We start from the raw sequence: 5,000 nt of genomic DNA on the forward strand, positions 1-5,000 counted from the left end.
GTATCATGTTGCAAGTGGCTGCATGGCTTAGCTTACTAAATGCAAATGCATAAGAGTAATATTCTTAGCATTCCTAGAGCCTACGGCCACACCACACTGAATGCACCCGATCTCGTCTGATCTCGGAAGTTAAGCAGTGTCAGGCCTAGTTAGTACCTGGATGGGAGACCGCCTGGGAATACCAGGTGCTGTAGGCTTTTTTGTGCTCCAAGTTCAGGAAGTGAGCCCTTTCTCAATTGCCTTTTAAAACTGCAAGGTCTAGCCGACTAGATGCTTAAAAGTACAACACTCACTAGGCCCAGAGCCTACGGCCACACCACACTGAATGCGCCTGATCTCGTCTGATCTCAGAAGCTAAGCAGTGTCGGGCCTAGTTAGTACCTGGATGGGAGACCGCCTGGGAATACCAGGTGCTGTAGGCTTTTTTGTACTCCAAGTTCAGGAAGTGAGCCATTTCTCAATTGCCTTTCAAAACTGCAAGGTCTAGCCGACTAGATGCTTAAAAGTACAAAACTCACTAGGCCCAGAGCCTACGGCCACACCACACTGAATGCGCCCGATCTCGTCTGATCTCGGAAGCTAAGCAGTGTCGGGCCTAGTTAGTACCTGGATGGGAGACCACCTGGGAATACCAGGTGCTGTAGGCTTTTTTGTGCTCCAAGTTCAGGAAGTGAGCCATTTCACAATTGCCTTTCAAAACTGCAAGGTCTAGCCGACTAGATGCTTAAAAGTACAAACTCACTAGGCCCAGAGCCTACGGCCACACCACACTGAATGCGCCCGATCTCGGAAGCTAAGCAGGGTCGGGCCTAGTTAGTACCTGGATGGGAGACTGCCTGGGAATACCAGGTGCTGTAGGCTTTTTTTGTGCTCCATGATTAGTAATTGCGCAACTTCTCAATTATTTTTCAAATTTGGTATGTTTCCAAAATAATTGTATCCCGTTTTATAGCGGAAATGTTGGACAACATCATGAGGGCTGGAGCTACCTTTTTACATAGAATTAGCATACAGGTAGTGTGTTCATGGGTAATAAATCAACTTTCACATGTAATGCAGTACAGAGAATATTGAGTCCTTCAAGAGGCATGAAAGAAAACCATTGTTGTGTTGATTGTTCTCTCCACCTCCCTGCAACAGACACAGGATGGATGAATTAAAGTTATCCTACCAGACATAGGAGTCCTGAATGGGCCCACCAGTCTTATATATCTCGCCTGATCGAGCCTGATCGAGCGATGAGCGTGGTATCATGTTGCAAGTGGCTGCATGGCTTAGCTTACTAAATGCAAATGCATAAGAGTAATATTCTTAGCATTCCTAGAGCCTACGGCCACACCACACTGAATGCACCCGATCTCGACTGATCTCGGAAGTTAAGCAGTGTCAGGCCTAGTTAGTACCTGGATGGGAGACCGCCTGGGAATACCAGGTGCTGTAGGCTTTTTTGTGCTCCAAGTTCAGGAAGTGAGCCCTTTCTCAATTGCCTTTTAAAACTGCAAGGTCTAGCCGACTAGATGCTTAAAAGTACAAAACTCACTAGGCCCAGAGCCTACGGCCACACCACACTGAATGTGCCTGATCTCGTCTGATCTCAGAAGCTAAGCAGTGTCGGGCCTAGTTAGTACCTGGATGGAAGACCGCCTGGGAATACCAGGTGCTGTAGGCTTTTTTGTACTCCAAGTTCAGGAAGTGAGCCATTTCTCAATTGCCTTTCAAAACTGCAAGGTCTAGCCGACTAGATGCTTAAAAGTACAAAACTCACAAGAACCAGAGCCTACGGCCACACCACACTGAATGCGCCCGATCTCGTCTGATCTCGGAAGCTAAGCAGTGTCGGGCCTCGTTAGTACCTGGATGGGAGACCGCCTGGGAATACCAGGTGCTGTAGGCTTTTTTGTGCTCCAAGTTCAGGAAGTGAGCCATTTCTCAATTGCCTTTCAAAACTGCAAGGTCTAGCTGACTAGATGCTTAAAAGTACAAAACTCACTAGGCCCAGAGCCTACGGCCACACCACACTGAATGTGCCCGATCTCAGAAGCTAAGCAGTGTCGGGCCTAGTTAGTACCTGGATGGAAGACCGCCTGGGAATACCAGGTGCTGTAGGCTTTTTTGTGCTCCAAGTTCAGGAAGTGAGCCATTTCACAATTGCCTTTCAAAACTGCAAGGTCTAGCCGACTAGATGCTTAAAAGTACAAAACTCACAAGAACCAGAGCCTACGGCCACACCACACTGAATGCGCCCGATCTCGTCTGATCTCGGAAGCTAAGCAGTGTCGGGCCTCGTTAGTACCTGGATGGGAGACCGCCTGGGAATACCAGGTGCTGTAGGCTTTTTTGTGCTCCAAGTTCAGGAAGTGAGCCATTTCTCAATTGCCTTTCAAAACTGCAAGGTCTAGCTGACTAGATGCTTAAAAGTACAAAACTCACTAGGCCCAGAGCCTACGGCCACACCACACTGATTGCGCCCGATCTCGTCTGATCTCGGAAGCTAAGCAGTGTCGGGCCTAGTTAGTACCTGGATGGGAGACCACCTGGGAATACCAGGTGCTGTAGGCTTTTTTGTGCTCCAAGTTCAGGAAGTGAGCCATTTCACAATTGCCTTTCAAAACTGCAAGGTCTAGCCGACTAGATGCTTAAAAGTACAAAACTCACTAGGCCCAGAGCCTACGGCCACACCACACTGAATGTGCCCGATCTCGGAAGCTAAGCAGGGTCAGGCCTAGTTAGTACCTGGATGGGAGACTGCCTGGGAATACCAGGTGCTGTAGGCTTTTTTGTGCTCCATGATTAGTAATTGCGCAACTTCTCAATTATTTTTCAAATTTGGTATGTTTCCAAAATAATTGTATCCCGTTTTATAGCGGAAATGTTGGACAACATCATGAGGGCTGGAGCTACCTTTTTACATAGAATTAGCATACAGGTAGTGTGTTCATGGGTAATAAATCGACTTTCACATGTAATGCAGTACAGAGAATATTGAGTCCTTCAAGAGGCATGAAAGAAAACCATTATTGTGTTGATTGTTCTCTCCACCTCCCTGCAACAGACACAGGATGGATGAATTAAAGTTATCCTACCAGACATAGGAGTCCTGAATGGGCCCACCAGTCTTATATATCTCGCCTGATCGAGCCTGATCGAGCGATGAGCGTGGTATCATGTTGCAAGTGGCTGCATGGCTTAGCTTACTAAATGCAAATGCATAAGAGTAATATTCTTAGCATTCCTAGAGCCTACGGCCACACCACACTGAATGCACCCGATCTCGTCTGATCTCGGAAGTTAAGCAGTGTCAGGCCTAGTTACTACCTGGATGGGAGACCGCCTGGGAATACCAGGTGCTGTAGGCTTTTTTGTGCTCCAAGTTCAGGAAGTGAGCCCTTTCTCAATTGCCTTTTAAAACTGCAAGGTCTAGCCGACTAGATGCTTAAAAGTACAACACTCACTAGGCCCAGAGCCTACGGCCACACCACACTGAATGCGCCTGATCTCGTCTGATCTCAGAAGCTAAGCAGTGTCGGGCCTAGTTAGTACCTGGATGGGAGACCGCCTGGGAATACCAGGTGCTGTAGGCTTTTTTGTACTCCAAGTTCAGGAAGTGAGCCATTTCTCAATTGCCTTTCAAAACTGCAAGGTCTAGCCGACTAGATGCTTAAAAGTACAAAACTCACTAGGCCCAGAGCCTACGGTCACACCACACTGAATGCGCCTGATCTCGGAAGCTAAGCAGTGTCGGGCCTAGTTAGTACCTGGATGGGAGACCACCTGGGAATACCAGGTGCTGTAGGCTTTTTTGTGCTCCAAGTTCAGGAAGTGAGCCATTTCACAATTGCCTTTCAAAACTGCAAGGTCTAGCCGACTAGATGCTTAAAAGTACAAACTCACTAGGCCCAGAGCCTACGGCCACACCACACTGAATAATGCGCCCGATCTCGGAAGCTAAGCAGGGTCGTGCCTAGTTAGTACCTGGATGGGAGACTGCCTGGGAATACCAGGTGCTGTAGGCTTTTTTTGTGCTCCATGATTAGTAATTGCGCAACTTCTCAATTATTTTTCAAATTTGGTATGTTTCCAAAATAATTGTATCCCGTTTTATAGCGGAAATGTTGGACAACATCATGAGGGCTGGAGCTACCTTTTTACATAGAATTAGCATACAGGTAGTGTGTTCATGGGTAATAAATCAACTTTCACATGTAATGCAGTACAGAGAATATTGAGTCCTTCAAGAGGCATGAAAGAAAACCATTATTGTGTTGATTGTTCTCTCCACCTCCCTGCAACAGACACAGGATGGATGAATTAAAGTTATCCTACCAGACATAGGAGTCCTGAATGGGCCCACCAGTCTTATATATCTCGCCTGATCGAGCCTGATCGAGCGATGAGCGTGGTATCATGTTGCAAGTGGCTGCATGGCTTAGCTTACTAAATGCAAATGCATAAGAGTAATATTCTTAGCATTCCTAGAGCCTACGGCCACACCACACTGAATGCACCCGATCTCGACTGATCTCGGAAGTTAAGCAGTGTCAGGCCTAGTTAGTACCTGGATGGGAGACCGCCTGGGAATACCAGGTGCTGTAGGCTTTTTTGTGCTCCAAGTTCAGGAAGTGAGCCCTTTCTCAATTGCCTTTTAAAACTGCAAGGTCTAGCCGACTAGATGCTTAAAAGTACAAAACTCACTAGGCCCAGAGCCTACGGCCACACCACACTGAATGTGCCTGATCTCGTCTGATCTCAGAAGCTAAGCAGTGTCGGGCCTAGTTAGTACCTGGATGGAAGACCGCCTGGGAATACCAGGTGCTGTAGGCTTTTTTGTACTCCAAGTTCAGGAAGTGAGCCATTTCTCAATTGCCTTTCAAAACTGCAAGGTCTAGCCGACTAGATGCTTAAAAGTACAAAACTCACAAGAACCAGAGCCTACGGCCACACCACACTGAATGCGCCCGATCTCGTCTGATCTCGGAAGCTAAGCAGTGTCGGGCCTCGTT

At 47.5% G+C, this 5,000-nt stretch overlaps 13 non-coding genes and 5 pseudogenes across 13 annotated transcripts in view; all 18 read left to right on the top strand.

The window, feature by feature from the left end:
• Positions 1 to 78: 78 nt before the first annotated feature.
• LOC138549008 (5S ribosomal RNA) lies at positions 79 to 197 on the top strand. The gene has a single exon (XR_011292797.1). It is a non-coding gene; the product is annotated as a 5S ribosomal RNA (ribosomal RNA).
• Positions 198 to 303: 106 nt separating this feature from the next.
• LOC138541333 (5S ribosomal RNA) lies at positions 304 to 422 on the top strand. Its single transcript, XR_011289342.1, has one exon. It is a non-coding gene; the product is annotated as a 5S ribosomal RNA (ribosomal RNA).
• A 106-nt stretch (positions 423 to 528) lies between these two features.
• On the top strand, positions 529 to 647 carry LOC138548985 (5S ribosomal RNA). The gene has a single exon (XR_011292774.1). It is a non-coding gene; the product is annotated as a 5S ribosomal RNA (ribosomal RNA).
• A 105-nt stretch (positions 648 to 752) lies between these two features.
• On the top strand, positions 753 to 861 carry LOC138543486 (5S ribosomal RNA; annotated as a pseudogene).
• A 464-nt stretch (positions 862 to 1,325) lies between these two features.
• LOC138538635 (5S ribosomal RNA) lies at positions 1,326 to 1,444 on the top strand. The gene has a single exon (XR_011286727.1). It is a non-coding gene; the product is annotated as a 5S ribosomal RNA (ribosomal RNA).
• Positions 1,445 to 1,550: 106 nt separating this feature from the next.
• On the top strand, positions 1,551 to 1,669 carry LOC138539855 (5S ribosomal RNA). The gene has a single exon (XR_011287918.1). It is a non-coding gene; the product is annotated as a 5S ribosomal RNA (ribosomal RNA).
• A 106-nt stretch (positions 1,670 to 1,775) lies between these two features.
• Positions 1,776 to 1,894, top strand: LOC138550194 (5S ribosomal RNA). Its single transcript, XR_011293952.1, has one exon. It is a non-coding gene; the product is annotated as a 5S ribosomal RNA (ribosomal RNA).
• A 106-nt stretch (positions 1,895 to 2,000) lies between these two features.
• LOC138544368 (5S ribosomal RNA) lies at positions 2,001 to 2,109 on the top strand (annotated as a pseudogene).
• A 106-nt stretch (positions 2,110 to 2,215) lies between these two features.
• On the top strand, positions 2,216 to 2,334 carry LOC138550195 (5S ribosomal RNA). The gene has a single exon (XR_011293953.1). It is a non-coding gene; the product is annotated as a 5S ribosomal RNA (ribosomal RNA).
• Positions 2,335 to 2,440: 106 nt separating this feature from the next.
• LOC138547892 (5S ribosomal RNA) lies at positions 2,441 to 2,559 on the top strand. The gene has a single exon (XR_011291716.1). It is a non-coding gene; the product is annotated as a 5S ribosomal RNA (ribosomal RNA).
• Positions 2,560 to 2,665: 106 nt separating this feature from the next.
• On the top strand, positions 2,666 to 2,774 carry LOC138546363 (5S ribosomal RNA; annotated as a pseudogene).
• A 463-nt stretch (positions 2,775 to 3,237) lies between these two features.
• On the top strand, positions 3,238 to 3,356 carry LOC138540627 (5S ribosomal RNA). The gene has a single exon (XR_011288668.1). It is a non-coding gene; the product is annotated as a 5S ribosomal RNA (ribosomal RNA).
• Positions 3,357 to 3,462: 106 nt separating this feature from the next.
• LOC138541344 (5S ribosomal RNA) lies at positions 3,463 to 3,581 on the top strand. Its single transcript, XR_011289353.1, has one exon. It is a non-coding gene; the product is annotated as a 5S ribosomal RNA (ribosomal RNA).
• A 106-nt stretch (positions 3,582 to 3,687) lies between these two features.
• LOC138542873 (5S ribosomal RNA) lies at positions 3,688 to 3,796 on the top strand (annotated as a pseudogene).
• A 105-nt stretch (positions 3,797 to 3,901) lies between these two features.
• On the top strand, positions 3,902 to 4,013 carry LOC138547123 (5S ribosomal RNA; annotated as a pseudogene).
• Positions 4,014 to 4,477: 464 nt separating this feature from the next.
• Positions 4,478 to 4,596, top strand: LOC138538637 (5S ribosomal RNA). The gene has a single exon (XR_011286728.1). It is a non-coding gene; the product is annotated as a 5S ribosomal RNA (ribosomal RNA).
• A 106-nt stretch (positions 4,597 to 4,702) lies between these two features.
• On the top strand, positions 4,703 to 4,821 carry LOC138539856 (5S ribosomal RNA). Its single transcript, XR_011287919.1, has one exon. It is a non-coding gene; the product is annotated as a 5S ribosomal RNA (ribosomal RNA).
• A 106-nt stretch (positions 4,822 to 4,927) lies between these two features.
• Positions 4,928 to 5,000, top strand: part of LOC138550197 (5S ribosomal RNA) — a 119-nt gene continuing 46 nt past the window's right edge. Inside the window, exon 1 of the ribosomal RNA XR_011293955.1 lies at positions 4,928 to 5,000. This exon is cut by the window's right edge and continues 46 nt beyond it. This is a non-coding gene — a ribosomal RNA (5S ribosomal RNA).

Source organism: Ambystoma mexicanum, unplaced genomic scaffold (assembly GCF_040938575.1).
Source record: "Ambystoma mexicanum isolate Mex_15411 unplaced genomic scaffold, UKY_AmexF1_1 Mex_scaf10, whole genome shotgun sequence".
Taxonomy (NCBI): Eukaryota; Metazoa; Chordata; class Amphibia; order Caudata; family Ambystomatidae; genus Ambystoma; species Ambystoma mexicanum.